This window comes from Bison bison, unplaced genomic scaffold, assembly GCF_000754665.1.
Source record: "Bison bison bison isolate TAMUID 2011002044 unplaced genomic scaffold, Bison_UMD1.0 scf7180017864260, whole genome shotgun sequence".
NCBI lineage: Eukaryota > Metazoa > Chordata > Mammalia > Artiodactyla > Bovidae > Bison > Bison bison.
The window spans coordinates 2,661,361-2,681,800 of NW_011494832.1; the positions used below are offsets into that span (position 1 = coordinate 2,661,361).

A 20,440-nucleotide genomic window follows, 5' to 3' on the forward strand; every position below is an offset into this window, starting at 1 on the left:
ACGGGTGATTCACCTTGTTGTATGGCAGAAACCAACACAACACTGTAAAGAAATTATCCTCCAATTAGAAATTAAAAAAGAGTTAGATAAATGTTTTTATGTTAACATCTAAGTAATTAATAATAGCGTAACATGCTTACCTAAGTATTAACAAGAGTAATGACTAAATAGAACAGTCATTAGTGAATGTCAAGCATCAATTAGGGTAGGTTATTTTAAATGTGAAATGTCCAGTATGCTAAAGTGCCATGACACATTTCATAACTCTACCTGTCCTGTAGTCATACTTCATTCTATTGCAAGCTCTAACTTCTATTTTTTTCTATCCCTTCATATGGTCCTATTTGGGATGCACCTCCTTTGTATAATAGTGCATAATAAATTACATAGAAATAGTTAGCATTAGATATTCTCCTTCATTCTTATTTCTATAAAACAGATTTTAATCAGCACCATCTATATTCCACTGCTTCTACTGTGGAATACATCTTTGCTCACATGCAGTGAGTTTGTTTTAGTTGGAAAGTCACTCACTAACTCTGCAAGTAACCATAAAGGTTTTCACCACAGTGTTAAGTATGCTACTGAAAAAAATGGAAAACAGCCCAAATAATTTATAGTGGGGGATGGGTAAGTCACTTGCATTATATGATGTGAAAGAATACATATTGATGTATTTGTAATCTATTGTTAAGATTACAAAAAATGCAGGATGCAAAATGTCGGGGAGGGGGTGTGACTGAATCTACATTTTGGTATTGGAGAAGACTCTTAAGAGTCCCTTGGACTGCACGGATATCCAACCAGTCCATCCTAAAGGAGATCAGTCCTGAGTGTTCATTGGAAGGACTGATTTTGAAGCTGAAACTCCAATACTTTGGGTACCTGATGAGAAGTACTGACTCATTGAAAAGACCCTGATGCTGGGAAAGATTGAAGGTGGGAGGAGAAGGGGATGACAGAGGATAAGATGGTTGGATGGCATCACTGACTTAATGGACATGAGTTGAGTCAACTCTGGGAGTTGGTGATAGACAGGGAGGCCTGGCATGCTGCAGTCCATGAGGTCGCAAAGAGTTGGACATGACTGAGCAACTGAACTGAACGGAATTGATCTATCCATCTATGATATAGCTATCATTTACCTTCCATATATCTATAAAGTTTTAAGATATACACAAGGGTTAACAGTAGCTTTTCTGGATGGTAGATTACAGGCAATTTATCTTTTCTAATCTTCCTTATAGTGTCTTATTTTTCCCTAAGTTTCTGCAGTTAGAGTGAAAGAATATAATTTATTTTTTTTAAATGACTCAAGTTTTCAGACTGGGTTCATAGGAGAATCCTTGAGGTTATTATCACATTTATATAACAAAAGGAAAGTACCAGAGTGAAAGTACTGGATATATGTATATATGGATACTTTTTCTTTTAGTGTGTTCAGTTTGGACCAACAGTAGTGAATACTTGGAAATAAACATAATACTTGTGCATAGTAAAATTTTCAAACAGAAGAGGCAGTAATACCTAAACTACTGTAAGGATTGTACCCCACCATGGTTTTGATGAGAGAAGGAGTGGCCATGATAGGGTTGGTGAGTGGGGTTGGGGAGTACAACACAGGGCCGTTTTGGGGATCCTCTGTCTCCTTGACTACCACTACTTAAATACAGTAACTGAGGTTGTGACATTTTCTTTGCTTTATTGCTGACGATGTACTTTTCATTCTTTTAAAACTTTTTTGGTTAATTTTGTTAGGTTTGGGAGAAAGTGATTCAACCATGTAGCTTCACTCCAACACATAAACCAAGAAATCCATTAGCATATTTTCCTCGAGTTAAAAAAAATGGTTAAAATGTATACACTTTTCTTGTGTGTGTGTATACATTTTACGGTATGACTACACACGCTGCTCATCATCTTGCCACCACACATACCTGCTGCTGCCCAGTCCTTTCTTTTTATTAGCAGTCAAATGTTCATGGAGAAGTATTTTCTGTTCCCTATATGTTCATTCCTTTTTGGAGTTTATCCCCTGAAGAACATAAAGCAGTATTTTTTCTGTGTATATTCAGCTACTTCAAAAGCTTTTTTCTGCTCTGACAAGGACCATCACAGAAAACTAAGGGTGATAAAAGTCAAATAGTCCACCAAATGAAAAGAAAGGAAACATGGAAATCTGAACTAAATTTTGTAAGGAAATCATATTTTTGTATGCAAAACAGAATAACTAAAGCTTTCTTGCAGTTCTAACTCATAAGACCCAAAGCACAATGTAAATGTTTTACAAAGAAATTTAATACACTTTAAATACATTCTCTGGACAGATATTCATAAAACATTTCATGGTAATAAGTTACTTCAAACTCTATTTTATTATTCTTCCAATAACTTTGTTTCTGGTTGGATACTTTCTCCTTTCATTCATGACATGAACAAGTCTTTTGTTAGGCAGTTTCATCACCATTTTAAGTGTTTTTACTTGGTTGCTATAGCACCTAAACCAAGGATGTGACTTTTTTGCATTAGGCTCATAAAGAATTGTACCTCTCTTTCTCTGTGTGTATATATTTACTCAGTTATGTTTATATATATGTACATATGTTAATAACTTTCACCCTGCTCCTTTGGAAGCATGTTCTTTCCTCTGTGTTAGACTGTTGCGGTATTCAAGGGAAAAATGTTAGAACAGAATGAAGTAATAAGAGACATTTTCTCTGCATCCTAGTAATTCTTCCCCTCATAAGCCAGTAAACAATGGCAGGAATATAATCTAACATTTTATACTTAGTCATTACTTTTTAATTTTTATAGAACAATGTTCACCCTTAATTAATATTTACTATTATCAATTTGTTAGAAACATCACTGGTAATTAACAAATAAAAGCATGTAATGCCAGCTTGTGTTAGATAGTTTATCATCAACCTTTCTTTTCAATATATTGAAATTTTAATTTGATTCTAAGAAACATGTTAGGGAAAAAGAGATTGACTCTTTTGACTTTGAATCTTGAGCTCTATCTCTATTTTGGTCACTGATTTTTAGATCTGAGGAAAGGACTAAAATGATAATGATAATGACTTTGAGTAATGTGAAGAAAGAAAAAGTAAAATATTCTCTTAGAAAAATTTGGAGTCTATGAGATGAATGGTACGACTTAAAACATTAACTTCAGTGAATATAGTAGCTTTAGCTAATATGCTGATCTGAACAAATGAACAATTACTATGAATTCTACACTTTAGTCCCTACCACATATTCATTTCTATTTTTTTTTCTTCTAATAGGGTGTGAATTTGAGAAGGAGAATCATAACTATTAGTATTATTTTTTAAGCATTTGTTCTGTGGTAGGCATTGTTCTAAGAGCTTTAATGTAACTGCTATGCATTTAAACCTTGTAACCAATCCTACTGGAGAAGGAAATGGCAACCCACTCCAGTATTCTTGCCTGGAGAAATCCCACAAACAGAAAAACCTAATGGGCTACAGTCCATGGGGTAGCAAAGAATTGGACATGACTTAGTGACTAAAATAACAACAATCAATAAATCCTATGGAGAAGATATTATAGTCATTATTCTCATCTTATTGATGAGGAAACTGAGGCACAGATAAGTATCTTATCTATGGTTCAAAGCAAAGAAGCAGGAGAGCATGAATGCAAACCAGCGTGAGTGGTTACAGACTCTAATCACTTCATCATTGGAATAGTAGAGTTCTTGGGAGGTCATCTGGACCTTTGTTTGAAGCTGATTTCACTTTAACCAACTGTGCTACCTTGAGCAAATTACCCTCGCTATGCTTCAATTTCCTTTCTAAAATAGAACAATAATGCCCATCTCATAGGGTGCGCTGAAAAGTAAATGAAATTTCGGATGTAAAATAGGGAGAATAGTGCTTGGGACATGATAAGCAGTCGATAAATAGTAGTCATTATTTATTATTAGGGTGCTTATTTCCTCTCCTACTATGGCAATTTTTCTCCTGTGAAAATGACAGTATAATTATGGTTTTCAGCAGCTTTGCTATGAACAACATGCATGAATATTAGGCTTCTGATGTGAAAAAAATTGTCTTGTTTTGGTGTCACCACTGAAAAGGTGTATAACTTTTGGCAGAGACTAGAACTGCAATCTGCAACCAACGTAGGAAAAAGAACACTGCTAGTGTGCATGAGCAATGAAGGATGTCTCTACTATAGAAGCTTCTGAAGTTGATCATAAGCTTTAATACACACCTTGAACCAGAGATATTCTGTAATTCCTCTGAGATTTCATGTTACTTTGTGCATGGCCTTATTAAATGTTTCACATATTACACTGTAAAGACCTCATGTCAATATTTCTAACTGGTGGCTTTATTCCTAGCACCACATATGGCATCGAGCCAGAGATGGGATTCAACAAACACTGGTGACTGCATTTATTACATAACACTGAGAATAAGTCTGAGGGCTTTAGGGACTAATGTTTTCAGTTTTGAGACTAACTCCGCACCCCTCTCTAGCTATGTAACCTTCACTAGTTATTCAGTCTAAGCCTCCGTTTCCTTCTTTGCAAAATAGGAATAATTAAAAGATCGCTGTAGGACTGTTGTGAGCATTAATGAAAGTGATACATGTACAATGTTTGGTATTATGTATTACACATGATGAATGCTCCATACATGCTTACCCCCTCCCAATTATAATAAATGTGAATGAGTAGTAAAAAGCATCTACTTTTTATCACTGTATTGCAAGATACTACTCTATGAAATATTTGGATACAAAATATTCAGTTCATTGAACACGCCTTCTTGCACATTGCTTGCCATTATAAAGACTGAAATAGCATCCTAATATAAAGTATATTTATAATAAATCTGATGAGACCAATAGTACATAATATCAAATTTTAAGCACATGCATGTGTACAATGTTTAAGGGCTTTACTTATGCTATGTCATTTAGCGTATGTAGTGTGTAATATTATATAACTAATAGTACTTTCTAGATGATTTTTTAGATATTCTTGATAAAGGAGGATGAGGTCTGTGTTCATGGAAAATGTAAGTAAAGAAATATATATGCAACAAAGAACTTTACCAATAGTATTTTCTTTTGAAATTTTAATTCTGACACTATGATAAGAAATGTATTAAATGAGTTAATATTTGTATAATACTTAGAACAGTGCCTGGCACACTGTGTTTAATACTTATTATTAAGTTTGTCAAAAATGACTTCTAGTTAAAAAGCATAGATAGCTAATGTTTTTTTCTCTTAAGTTAGGATTGTTCACTTTATAAAAAATGACCACAAACAAAACAAATAAAAGTAGGCTTTTTTCTTACAGGAAACAAATGATAAAAAGAATATAAAACAATCTAATCATTTAATGAAACAGTTACTGGTTCTGCCAAGAGCTCACCTAAATGATCCCATTAGCTTCTGAAAACCTTATATTTGGCATTTAGTTTTCCTTTTATTTCACAGAATTTAGAATTTTAAAATAGATAATGAAATCTCTTTCAATGAATATCAAGAATTGTTACAAAGTGACCCCTATGCTCTTGATTGATTGCAGTCTGTATATTGTCAGCATTCTTTCTTCACTGCAAATTTTAAATTTGGTTATAAAAAGCAAAGATACGTGTTTACCTTTTAAGATGCCTCAGGGAAAAAGAATGACAAATGAATGAGACATAGATTGAAGTCTTTAGTGTTTATTTTTAGAATGCTTTATATTTCAGTGCCTTCACATTGGCAAAGCTTAATTCAAGATAATTTCACATTTTTCCTTGTGTTCAGTTTATGAGGATCTAAATAATGTTACCTTCACAGGCTACTCAAACACTAGAAATCTTAGAATTTTTAGCTGCGGGGCTTCTAACTCTAAAAGCATTTAGCCCCTGAATTTATATTTTTCATTGTCTACACATTCCTATACAAGACTGATGAGACTGATGGAGATTTGCTGCTGTTGTTTTTGTTGCTTAGTCACTAAGTTCTGTTAGATTCTTTGCAATCCCATGGACTGTAGCCCACCAGGCTCCTCTGTCCATGGGATTCTCCAAGCAAGAATACCGGAGTAGATTGCCATTTTCTTCTCCAGGGCATCTTCCTGACTCAGGGATCAAACCCACTTCTCCTGCGTTGGCAGGCAGATTCTCACCCTGGAGCCACTAGGGAAGCCCTGATGGTGACTTGAGGGTTTGTATATACCACATACAACTATTTGTCTTATTTTACATTCACAACACTCACAACGATTTTTAAAAAAGAATCAGTAGTGCCTGTATAATCAAAAGTGGTTTCCCCCATCTGCTTCTGCATTCTCCTCTCCTGGGCTTCCCAGTGTTAACGGCAGCATCCCTTTTGCCAGAGACGAAACTCAAAAGCTAAACCAACATATTCACAGGACCTATTTTGAACTCACATTTGGTCCATTTCCATCCTATCCTCATCCCCTGGTGACTCAGACAGTAAAGAATCTGCCTGCAATGTGGGAGACCTGGGTTCAGTTCCTGGGGTGGGAAGATACCCTGGAAGACGGCATGGCAACCCTCTCCAGTATTCGTGCCTGGAGAATCCCCATGGACCGAGGAGCCTGGTAGGTTACAGTCCATAGGCTCTCAAAGAGTCAGACACGACTAAGTGACTAAGCACAGCACATCCTCATCATGGTGATGATATGGTGGGAGGGGAGAGTGGGGCAGGGGAGGGGGCGGAGGTGGGGAGGGTGTGTTGTCTTCATAAGTCACTACCTTAATCTGGCAGAGCTGGGCTCCTCTGATAATACATACATCTCATCTATGTAATAAACAGGCTTAGTCAATGAAGTAAGAGAAAACTATACCTGAGGGAGAAAAGCTGATCACTGGAGAGAAAAAAAAAAGACAACATTTTATGTAAAACTGATGTTACAGTAAAGTCAGTTTTCCATTTACCATCACTGAAGTTTCTAATGACCCAGACATATAAACAATAACCTCTCCTGTCCTCCCCTACTAATACACACACACACAGACAGATACACATTCACTCAGAAACCCAGCATCCTCAATGCTGTTTCCATGGTAACCATTGTAAAATAAAAAATGGGGCTTTTAGAGAACCTCTTGGTTGGCAAGTCAAATGAGGAGAGAAGCTGTTATCAGCAAGAATAACAAAAGACAGCTGATCCTACAGCTGATGTTTAGAGCTGCCTAAACAAGTCTAGATGACCCCAAAACAACCTCCACCATGCTGCAGAGAGAGGTCATTTCCTACTGTCAAATTATTCGAAATTTTATTTGGCTGAAATTAACGTGTGTCAACAAGCATCCTCTCATTAAAATACCTGAAAAATTCTGGACACAGTACAAAATTAATAGCCATTCACACACATAACTGTGTGAATTATTTCAAAAGCAGTGCAGACACTGCTTTTCTTCTAAGAGACACTTGACAAAGAAGGCTCACCTGAAGAGATCTGAGCTTTGACTGAGTGGGATGTAATGGGAGGCATGGGGCCTGACATTATCCTGGAGCTAAAAGTTCCCCAGTGAGTGGTGAGGTGTGGAGAGTGCTATGAGGAATCTGGGAAGAAGAGGGGCACGACACACATTTGCAGGTAGATGTGTTTCCTCATGGGCTTCCCAGGTGGCGCTAGTGATAAAGAAATCACCTCCAACGTAGGAAACAGCAGAGACTCCGGGAAGATGTCCTGGGGAAGGGCATGGCAACCCTCTCCAGTATTCTTGCCTGGAGAATACCATGGACAGAGGAGCCTGGTGGGCTATGGTCCATAACGTTGTATGAGGTGTTTCCTCAGAAAGATTCATGCAGAATGATTAGTTTTGGATTGTAAAAACCTGATGAAGATAAATATTAGACTTTAATTAAACATTTAAAATTAATATCATATCAATAGTCTTTTTAAAATTGTATTAATAGATTGTAGAAACAGACTTGGTAGAGCCACCTGGTAGCTCACCAAGATTATGAAGCTAAGGATCCACTATGAATGAAAACAAATCATTTAAAATTTTCTATCTTAAGCATATCAAACATTTTCTTAGCTATTGTCATATCACCTTCTAAAAGAAAAAAGTATTTGAAAATTACTTTTATTAGATATGAATTCTGACAAACCAAAATTAATTTTATAAATTTTCCTTGGTTTTTAAGATGGTGAAGGTAATGAAGTGAAGAAAGGGGTGCTTTCCCTCATTCTCCTTTCAGTCTGAGAATTAAATATATACAGCCACAGCATATGCCTAAATTATTAAAGCATTGTGTGCTCAGTCGTTCCATCATGTCACACTCTTTGCACCCTGTGGACTGTAGCCTACCAGTCTCCTCTGTCCATGGGATTTCCCAGACAAGAACACTGGAGTGGGTTGCCATTTCCTTCTTTCTCCAGGGATCTTCCCAACCCAGTGATCAAACCTGCATCTCCTGCATTGTCAGGCAGCTTCTTTACTAGCTGCTAAGCTCAAATTATAAAATGACTGCTTTTTAATCATGAATAATTTCTATAATTTCTCATAGAACAGAGCAGATTTAACTTATTTTTAAATTAGAAAATAATTTCTATGTATTATCCTTTATAAAAAATGTGAATTGTTAACAAGTGTTACACCACCTATACCTGGGGAGGGCTGACATTTATGAAGCACATGCTATTTGCTAAGCCTTGTGCTACACAATTTCACTTACTACTCACAGCACATCTACGTAACAGATGTGTGGCAGGAAACTAGGGGCAGAGAGGGGTTTGTAGTTGATAATACATTGGTGCTGCCATTGCTATCAATTTACATCAAGGGCTATTTGAGGTAGGAACTAAATGTCTTAATTTTTACTGTTACTTGAGTGAAATTGATAATTTATTTCAATGAATAGCTGTGATGAGGAAGGTCATGTTAATAATGGTCATGTAAAAAATATGAAGACATACTCAGATTAGAGATTTCATCACAGACTTTCAAAGTTCTTTAAAATTTACTATCCCCTTAGCAGTGAGAGCTAGAAAGAAATGAGGAAACTAGTAACAGAAGGGAAAAAGAAAAAACATTAAGTATCCTGCATGTGGTGAAGAAAAGTATTTTAAAACCCTTCAAGATTAATTTATAGTTCATTAAAAGATGTCGTATTATTTTGAAATTAAATAATTATTCTAAATGGAGAAGAGACAGCAACTCATTAAGATCAATTCTCCTGAAACTCATAAGTTTATATTATTTAGAACATATAATCTTCATTAATGATGTCACCTGATCTATGAATGCACACACATATCACTATAAAAATAATAATATACATCTGAACAATTTGCTTCTAAGATTGCCTCCCAGAGGAAAGCCTAGTACCTCATCATCGAGTTACTCAAGCTTCTCAGGTTGAGTCATTAACCTGCTGGATTAAATGGATCCTGGACCATGAAATGCATGCCATGTCATCCTTCATTTGCTCCTCATGGAATCTCTGCCTGATATGCTTTGATAGAAGATGAAAATAAAAACACTCTATATGTAGGTTTGGTGCCCTATTTTCAGCTCCTAGGTAAGCAGTATATAAACAGTGGTCCTTCTGTCCCTTTCTAAGACTTGGTACTTGCTTAAAGGGCAAATCTGAAATAAACTGCGGTCCTATGCCAAGTCCTAAAGCCCCACGGTAACATCAGGTTGGGAAAATTAAGTTGATGACATGTATAAGATTAAATTACAGCAAATTTTGTAATACTCTTCTGTGGTGGGCCAGAAGCTATTTTAGAAACTCATGCATTGAGTATATGCATTGGTATATACCTATATACTACATGGCATCTATGATCATGAATAATTAATCTAGAAAATTATTGATAATACTGTCAAACTCAAATGTAAAAATAATTGGGAAAAATAAACAGCATAATAAAATATCATTCATTGGGTTATACTGACAGCAGACAATACACCTACTCAGAATTAATCAACAAGGAAGGCAATTCGAAGAAAAAGCACTGAGTTGAATTCAAATTTCCAAAGTGTTTTTACATCTTTAAAATAGGGACAGATACAATCAATCCCCAGGTTTTTTTCCAAGTGACCCTTCTTGCTGTCTGTCCAATAACATGGGAAATAAAATCCACAGGAGATCAGAACAGTGTGGCTAGGTGTTCTAAGAGACTTTGTGGAGAGAATGATAGCCTTGTGTTGCGTTCTGAAGCATAGATACTTGCATAGGTGGATTGTGGATACAGGACAGCAAATAAGGTGTTAAGGGTGAGTTTGACATGTAAGGAACCAAGTTTTTTAGTACTAAAAAGCATGTTTTTTAGGTAGGCACAGTCATACAGTGGAAGGCTTGAATTCAAGCCTAATCATATGATTTTTGTTTTTTTCTCTAGAAATAATGATGAGTCATTGAAAGTTTAAGGCACGGTGTTTTATAAATAGATATTTTATGAAGCTTAATTTTGTAGCCCTTTTAGAATGAATCAAATTATGCAAGACAAGGATAAGATTCCAGGCATAAAATGGCTAAGGTCTGGAGGGGTATTAGCAGTGAAAATACAAAGGACGGATTACTTCAAGGGAAAAAAAATCCATTTGGCAGTATGTGATAAACATAAAAACACTAATAGTTCCATGTCAAGTGCATTTTTCCCCAATGTTCAAAATTAAGAACAGTATCTATGCTAAAGCTCTATATGCAGGTCAGGAAGCAACAGTTAGAACTGGACATGGAACAACAGATTGGTTCCAAATAGAAAAGGAGTATGTCAAAGCTGTATATTGTCACCCTAATTATTTAACTTATATGCAGAGTACATCATAAGAAGCGCTGGGCTGGAAGAAGCACAAGCTGGAATCAAGATTGCCAGGAGAAATATCAATAACTTCAGATAGGCAGATGACACCACCCTTATGGCAGAAAGTGAAGAAGAACTAAAGAGCCTCTTGATGAAAGTGAAAGAGGAGAGTGAAAAAGTTGGCTTAAAGCTCAACATTCAGAAAATGAATATCATGGCATCTAGTCCCATCACTTCATGGCAAATAGATAGGGAAACAGTGGAAACAGTGGCTGACTTTATTTTTGGGGGCTCCAAAATCACTGCAGATGGTAATTGCAGCCATGAAATTAAAAGACGCTTACTCCTTTGAAAGAAAGCTATGACCAACCTAGATAGCATATTGAAAAGCAGAGACATTACTTTGCTAACAAAGGTCCACCTAGTCAAGGCTATGGTTTTTCCAGTGGTCATGTATGGATGTGAGAGTTGGACTGTGAAGAAAGCTGAGCACCGAAGAACCGATGCTTTTGAACTGTGGTGTTGGAGAAAACTCTCAAGAGTCCCTTGGACTGAAAGGAGATCCAACCAGTCCATCCTAAAGGAGATCAGGCCTGGGTATTCATTGGAAGGACTGATGTTGAAGCTAAAACTCCAGTACTTTGGCTACCTCATGCGAAGAGTTGACTCATTGGAAAAGACTCTGATGCTGGGAGGGATTGGGGGCAGGAGGAGAAGGGGATGACAGAGGAAGAGATGGCTGGATGGCATCACTGACTTGATGGACATGAGTTTGAGTGAACTCCAGGAGTTGGTGATGGACAGGGAGGCCTGGCGTGCTGGGATTCATGGGGTCGCAAAGAGTCGGACATTACTGTGTGACTGAACTGAACTGAACTGAAAGCTCTATTAATGAGAATAGGACAACTATTAAATATAAAATAGCCCACCCACTTTTTAAAAGAGTGTAATATGAAACTGTGGATGAATTGAAGCTATCAAGTACAACATGCAAAAAACATGCAGTAAAACAGTTTACTTGAAGACATGCAAACCAAACAAATTAATATCCAAGGAAAAGACATAGTTCTTTCGTAACCTCATACTGAATAGCAAGGTACACAATGGCATGAATTTATTGAACTATTTAGTTATCTAAAAATATTTTGGTAGCAAATGTCAACATTACTGAAATCCAGAATTTAACAATTTGAAAACAATAATATATTTAAAAGGTCAGAATGGTGTTCAAATGAAGCAGTATTTTGCTAAAGTATTTATAAACTCTGAAGAAGTAAAAATAGAGAATCACTGAGTCATACACTTGGAAAGGTCAAGGATGATAAATTATATTACAGGAGATTTTATTAAGCTATCTAGCTTAATCTTATCTTTCAATGCAATAATTCACTAAGGGCTTTCCTAGTGACTCAGTGGTAAAGAATCCGCCTGCCAATGCAGGAGACATGGGTTTGATCCCTGGTTCAGGAAGATCCCATATGCTGCAGGGCAACTAAGCCTGTAGACCACAACTATTGAGCCTGTGCTCTAGAGCCCTGGAGCTGCAACTGCTGAGCCCACGTACCACAACTACTGAAGCCTGTGTGCGTAGAGTTCATGCTGTGCAATGAGAGAAACTACCACAATGAGAAGACTGCACACCACAACTAGAGAGTAGCCGCTGCTTGCCACAACTAGGGAAAAGCCCATGCAGCAATGAAGACCCAGCACAGCCAAAAAATAAAGATATGAAAAATATGAAAAATGTTTTATTTTAAATCATTCCTGACAGATGGTCATAGAGATTCTGCATAATGAAAGCCAGTCTCTTACACTGGACAGTTCTAATAATTAGGTCCATTTAATTTTCTCCCCAAACTGTCTCCCTCAGTATCTGTGTAACAGTCCATTCTGGTGCTGGGGAAAATGTAAAACAAGATTATTCTTCCTAATACATGATAGACCTTCCATATTCTAAATTTATCTTTACTCAGGATTTTGTTAGAGAAAACATTTACGTCCAATTCTTTATTATAAAGGAAAATATTTTACTATAATTCTTCCCATGAGAAAGCACAACCAAAAGTGAGGCAGAATGTATGTCTACACTTTATACGTTTCATGTATATTATTTAATTTTCCATCAAAACAGATGGTAGATCCTGGTTTTCATTTTTAAATGGATTTTTAAAGTACTGTTATAAGTTCATTATCAATCTTAGGAATTTATTTGAATGCTTTATTTTTTCTTTGATTTCTTTAGTTACTCAAGCTTAATTTCCAACTTTTCAACCAATTAATATTTCATTGATTATATACACATGATTATATACACTGTGTAACTCTAGGGAGGAAACATTTAGTGACCACCAATAATACTCTAGGGACATTTTATATGTTGTTTCATTCAACCCTCTTAAAATTCTAATGAGGTAGATACTATGATATAAATTTTACAGACAAGGAATTTGAGTCTGCAAAGGTTAAACAATTTATCATAGATGTTCACAGTAATACGATTATCATAGTAATAAGTGGTAGCTCTGATAGGCTCAGAATCTCTGTTCTTTCTGTTACAGCAGATGCATATGATAATGGCATCTACCTCATAGGGTTGTTAGGAGAATTAAACAAGCTGTTCATCCCTGGTGCTAGTGCTTGACCGTCTTAAGAAAGCACCTGCTTAGCTCTGCTTAGTAAAGGTCTTCTTCCTAGTGAAATCTACTTAGCACAGACCATGATCCTAGGGAGTGGGCTATCTAATTCTTTAGAAAGTGTTATCAGTAAACTTTTTTTTTTTTTTTTTTCACTTGCACAGTATCCTGGGATTGTAATACTGGAAGTCTCGGGCATGCTCTGCCAGGAATAGGTCCTATGGTAGGATCTTGTACTAAGAATCCTAAAATGTCTAGCCTCATCTCTACACCAAAGCCTCCTTCCACCAGTTCAAGCTTTGCCCTGACACCTCAGCCAAAATGGAAATATAAGCACACAACATCACTGCTTAAAATCTCCCCATCTGATTTGGAACACAATCTGAGTTTCTTAGCGTGGAACAAAAAGTACTAATCTGGTCTTCGCCCACTCTTTCTGTTTCTTCATTCTCTCACCTTGCTACTGTAATAGCAAATTGTGAGTACCTCATGTGGTTTCACACTTCTGTCAGCTACTTCAAAATATTCCACATAGGAACTATCAATCCCACTCTGAGATATTTATCTAAGAGAAATGATTTCTAGAGAAATTAAGACAACATAGATCCACACAAAAACATGTACAGAAATTTTTACAGTGCTTTATCCATAATCTCCAAGACTTGAAACAACCAAAATAGCTAACCGGGGAATGAATCAATAAGCAGAGTAAATCCATGCCATGGAATACGTAGCAACAAAAGGGGATGAGCTACAGATGCATGCAACCACATGAATGACTCTCAAGTGTGTTATGCAGAATGAAAGAAGATAGATCTAAAGACTATATACTACATTGCCTTATTTATATGGTATTCTAGAAAAGGCAAAATTATAGGGATAAAACTGGTCAGTGTTCACTAGAGACTGAGGTAGGGGTAAGGATTTGGCTATAATGGGGCAAAAGGGAAATTTGTGAGTTACGAAAGGTTCTAGATTTTAACTGTGGTGATAGTTAAATAACTATCATTCACAGAACTGAATGTCTAAAAGGAATGTTCTGTAACTTGTACCTTAATAGACCTAACACTTAAAAATCACATATCTTTCAATTTTGTCCAACTCTTCATTTGCTTTTTGAATAATCTTTTTCATTTTTGGACAACTCTTGCCCGTCCTTTAAATCTGAGCCTTAAGTATACCTTCCCTTAAAGAAATTATCCCTGAACTCCCACACTAGGCAATCTGGGTTTTTCTATTCCCTGTGCATGTATCTGTCTCTTTAGATGTATAATAATACAATACCAGTGTCTGATACTGCAATGTCAGCTGCTTAATGGAAAAAAAAAAGTCTTATTCATCTTTACATCCCCAGGGATTCAATCCAATATAAGAACTCAACAAATGCTTTTTACTCTAACTAAAATTACGTTTGGAAATTTGCTGCTTCTAAAATAATTGTGGAAACTATAGAATGTACTTGATTTAACTCAAGTCTATCTGACTCTTGCATAAAGTTTGCTTGCATACTATAAATAGCATAATAAACTTACTACATTTTTTTTTCTTATAATACAATCCTTTAAAACATTTACACAGATATAATTATAGGGCTGTTTTAGTCTGGTTTATTTTGCAAATCTTTGCTGGCAAAATATCTGTTAGATGTATGCTAAATACAGTAGAATAAAACATCTCTGAAGTTGTAAAATACATTATTTACAGCAGCTAGTGTTTTAATAGTTCTTTTTCTTTTATTATATTTTGAGCAACTTTTTAATCTCAATTTATGCAAATGTGTGCATATAAAATGATAATGCTCTCTGGACCAAGGCAACTGATAACTCTCATTGGTCAATGGCACATTCAGAGGATGAGGATAATCCATGCAAATTAAACTGCTCAACTGAGCCTGTTTTGTAACATTCCAAATTGCTTACTCTATCTTCTTTCCTGAGACACAAAACAAATTTTATGGCCTGATTGTAATGCAGTGCTGTTGGGAAAATAGTTATTATGAGATAATTATATCCCAACAGAATCTGAGGCACTTGTCTGCTCTTGGTATAGAATGTCACCTGAGGGGTGAGATTTCCATAACCACTTTTATTCTAGCAGATCTGTTATTCTGATTCACAACCTGTTCTGTTTTCAGGCATTAAGTTTATGAAATGATGTCTATCAATCAAAATAAAAATTAACAGAAAATTGGAAATTCAAGTTGAACTAAGATTATGGCTTTAATGCCTAAAACTTATATTAATTCTCAGGTAAAAAAAATGAAAGAATATATTTCTGTCAATAGAGTTCATAGAGCGAGAAGACGAGACAGATCCTGCAATGATTATACCATCATGACAGTCACAATCTCAAATTACAACATCATCAGTCCCTTCATTATAGAGTGGTAGATAGGGACCAGAGCTATTGCAGCACTGAAAGGGAATATTTAGGCACTCTAATGCCCATTGCATGTAAATGATGTAAGCAACATATTTGATTTCCCCAAATGTATAATTTCACCTAGTAATAATGATCACTGAGAATTATAAAACCCATAACAAAGAGTATGAAAAATGATTCATCATGAAAACTACCAAGAGATATAAAGCTTTGGAATAAAAATGAACTTTAAAATAAAATAAAAATAAACATTGAAAGAAAATAGGTTGAGCCGTTTTGTTCACTGGGTTTAGATCCTTTCCTTTTTCCTCCCTCCCTCACTTCCTTCCTTCCTTCCTGTTTCAGTGGTCAAGGGTCAATGATGAAGTCATAGACAATCTCCTTTATCTCAAATATACTCCCAGCTAATAGTATTATAGAGAAATTCCATTTTAGTTTTAAAACAGATATAGTAACACATACTTTTCTAAAAATTTATCCAAGTCTTACATGATAACACTGCTTTGGAATCTCATTACAAATAAATCAAATAATTAGTAAATATTTAATTTATAAGTGACCATTAATTAAAAAGTTAAGTGAAATTAATTAATGAAAGTTAATTCTTTCATAATGCCTATTTTAAGTCTCAAACAGTATTAGGAATGTTCTTTCATCTCTGAAAGGGCTGTGAGGAAATGAAATTCTACTAAAGAAAGTAAAAATTTTGAAAAACATTTATTTTTGCACTTAAAATGGCCAATATATAATCAGTTGGTTAAGTATCCAATTTCAGAGTTCAAATGCAAGTTGCTACTAAAAATAGTTAGCAATAAATAGTATGAGTGTTCTTTCATGCAACTGTAAATTGCTGTCTATTATCAATAAGCTGTTATGGATAAAACCTCCAAAAAGTGGAATGGGGCATAAACAAAAAATAAATGCATACAAAGTGGTCGGTTCTGCATGACTCATCTGAGGATGAAGAATGATACCCCTCCCCCATAATGTGATTTCACCATGTATTGTGTTGTCCTGCTCTCAATATATTTCATGGCAGCAACATCTAATGGTGCAATGAAAATGCAAACATTTAATTCTTTCTGCCAAGTACTCGTGGCAATAAATTACACCACACATAAAACAAAGCTTGGCAAGCAATTTGCTATGTAGCTAGTAATATTCTATTTTTGTTATTATATACTCTTTATTGTCCTTATTTTTAGCTCATTCTTTAGCACATGATATTTTACTTCAGTGATGAAAATATGAATACAATATGATGTATCTTCTTTGTTTGATGTATATACCTGTTTTTATTTTTTGTAAGAACAAACATATAATTGCAAGCTACATCTGACATACAGCTCTTAACTACTAACTCACAGATTACAAGTAAATTAGATAAGAGATTTGGATCTTTTTATTTCTGATAGAAAATTAAAAAATCAAATCCAAATTATTTAGCAGTGCCTCTAAAAAAAAATTCAAAACTCTGTAGCTAGATAATAATTTTCTTCTTGACTTCTCTCCCCTTATTCTTCCTATCATCTTTCCCAGTCTAATATTCTAGACCCTGTTACAAAATGCTGTTTCACTCCCTGTGATACAATTATATCATGTGTGTGCTAAATCGCTTCAGTTGTGTCTGATTCTGTGTGGCCTGTCCGTGGCAAGGATACTCCAGTGTTCTTCTCTAGGCAAGAATACTGGAGTGGGTTGCCATGCCCTCCTCCAGGGGACCTTCCCCATCCAGGGATCGAACCAGTGTCTCATGTTTACTTCATTGGCAGGCAGGTTATTTGCCACTAACACCACCTGGAAAGCTCCAACTATATCATATGTTAGGGACTCAGGACCACTGAAGTAAACAAAAATTTGTGCTTAATGTGGCCAAGGTAAATCTGTACCAGTTGCAGCCTCTTCATAGAAATGTTAGGAAATACATTGCTGGGATTATCTTGTTTTAGGAAAAATAAGGAAAAGAGAATCACCATCAAGGATGTTTATCTAGTATAAGTAACATTTTAAGAACAAACAATTTACTCTGCATTCATCAATAACTGTCAATGTGCAAAAGAATGTTTCATGTGCTGAACTGATTTGACTTAGTTTCTTTCAGGACAAAAGTTACTTGGGGACCCATTAGTGGTTACATCAAGGTCTGAGAAGATTCATTCCTACCTCCTTATCATTCTATATCTGAGCAGAAAGAAAGAATCCCAGATCTTCAGTTCAGTTCAGTTCAGTCCAGTCACTCAATTGTGTCCAACTCTGCGACCCCATGAATTGCAGCACGCCAGGCCTCCCTGTCCATCACCAGCTCCCAGAGTTCACCCAAACTCATGTCCATCGAGTCAGTGATGCCATCCAGCCATCTCATCCTTTGTCGTCCCCTTCTCCTCCTGCCCACAATCCCTCCCAGCATGAGAGTCTTTTCCAATGAGTCAGCTCTTCACGTGAGGTGGCCAAAGTATTGGAGTTTCAGCTTGAGCATCATTCCTTCCAAAGAACACCCAGGACTGATCTCCTTTAGAATGGATTGGTTGGATCTCCTTTCACTCCTTGCAGTGAAATCACATGTCCTCTAGACCTTGCAGGGTCTAGACTCTCAAGAATCTTCTCCAACACTACAGTTCAAAAGCATCAATTCTTCGGCGCTCAGCTTTCTTCACAGTCCAACTTTCACATCTATACTGGAAAAACCATAGCCTTGACTAGACAGACCTTTGTTGGCAAAGTAATCCCAGATCTTCACAGGACCTTAAATCAGACTGACATTTGTAAGAGGTTGAGGGACAACAGATAGGTGCCATTGTTTCCTTCTGTGTCCACGTCACACTAGAAAATAGACTTCTGTTTAAAAGTCTTGGCAATTAATTCTGTTTATTTTCCACGTGGCTTAAAAAACTAGATGAGCTGTTTCTATTAATATTTTTTGTGAGCATTGTTACAGATCTGAGACAAGGTTTTTCAGGGAGTATACAACTATGATTTTTTTTGAGCCAAACATAAAACTTGCATCCTAGATTAGTACTAAACAAAGGAAATGTAAAAAGCAGAAAAATTATTTACTGTTTGTGTGGCTTATCCATAGTTTTCTTCAAAAATGTTTCTGGCATGGTATCTCACTATCTTCAAAGTCAAGGAATTTGCCTTACTTCTCTCCCCTTAGCTATCTATAAAAGACCATACCATATATGCTCCTAAGAAAGTAAAAGAATAAAATAGAGTGATTAACAGTGAAAAATAAAGAGTATATCGTTTTGATTCACTATCTTTCCCCTAACCTCCAAGGGGTCGGCACAGAAAAGGAAAAACTGAGTTAAAAACACTTTTAGATTTTGAGTCCCCACGTGTGTGTGCCTAATCTCAGCTGGTCTGCCCAAGACCACCTGAGTGCCAGTCCTAGTCCCTGTGTGGCCCCACTTCTGCTCCAACAAGATGAAAGAAGCTATCGTGAACCAGAGGAAACTTGCCAAATTGCAAGCATGACAGTGCATTGTTGGGAAAGGAACTGCTCACAGAAAGAAGAAGGTGGTTCTTACAAATGCCACAGAAAATAACAAAAAGCTTCAGTTCTCTTTAAAGACGTTAGGGGTAAACAACACCTCATTTGTAGAAATGAGTATGTTCACCAATCAAGGAACAGTGAGCCATACTAACAATCTGAAAGTTCAGGCATCTCTGGCAGCAAACACTTTCACCATTATAGGACATACTGAGACAAAGCAGCTGACAGAAATGCTACCCAGGATCTTAAATAAACTTGTCACAGACAGTCTGACTAAGAGACTGACTTAGACTTAAGGAGACTGACTGAAGCTCTCCCCCAAAAAATCTGTGGATGGAAAAGTACCACTTGCCACTGGAGAAGATGATGATGATAAAGTTCTAGATCTCGACAAGAATTTTGACAAGACTTCCAAGAACGAAGCAAACTGAATTGAGTCAATTTCTGAAGAAGATAAATCTTGAAGTTATTAGGAGCTGCTATTTCATATTATGGGCTTCCCTGGTGGCTCAGAGGCTAACGCGTCTGCCTCCAATGTGGGTAAACCTGGGTTCAATCCCTGGGTTGGGAAGATCCCCTGGAGCAGGAAATGGCAACCCACTCCAGTATTCTTGCCTGAAGAATTCCATGGACGGGGAGCTTGGTAGGCTACAGTCCACAAGGTCGCAAAGAGTTGGACATGACTGAGTGACTTCACTTTCACTTTCACTATTTATTATGACTGCTTTTTAACATTTTGCTTATGGATCTGATAAAATGTAGGTCTTTAATATTTTTAAGCCCAAGCCCCTGGACACTGCAGGTTTCTTCGGTTTTTGCTTATATACAATTCATTCTTTGCAGCCAATTAAGCTAAAGAAGTTTGGGGCAAAGGTCTGAAACAAAGATTAATAAATTCTTTGCCTAGTTAAAAAAATGTTTTTTTAGATTGGCATCAGTGCTGATCCAGAAAAAAACTGGACCCTTTCTCATATTAGTTACTTTTCCAAAACTTAAAATAATAAGCATAGAAGAAAACTATAATTTAAAAGTTATTTCTATCATTGCAAATTTCTGTTATCAAGAGGGTCATTCATATGAATCAGTGTTTAATATAATTGACCAAGTATCAGATTCTGGGCTCCAGTTGCAGAGAGAGTTAACTGAATTTTTAAATATGCCTGTCTG

General features: G+C 36.2%; 1 protein-coding gene and 1 pseudogene across 1 annotated transcript in view; one reads left to right on the forward strand and one right to left on the reverse strand.

Annotated features, from left to right (window-relative positions):
- MAGI2 (membrane associated guanylate kinase, WW and PDZ domain containing 2) overlaps positions 1–20,440 on the reverse strand; it is a 1,467,824-nt gene that overhangs the window by 1,214,599 nt on the left and 232,785 nt on the right. The gene's annotated exons all lie outside the window — the stretch shown is intronic.
- On the forward strand, positions 19,056–19,793 carry LOC104994502 (annotated as a pseudogene).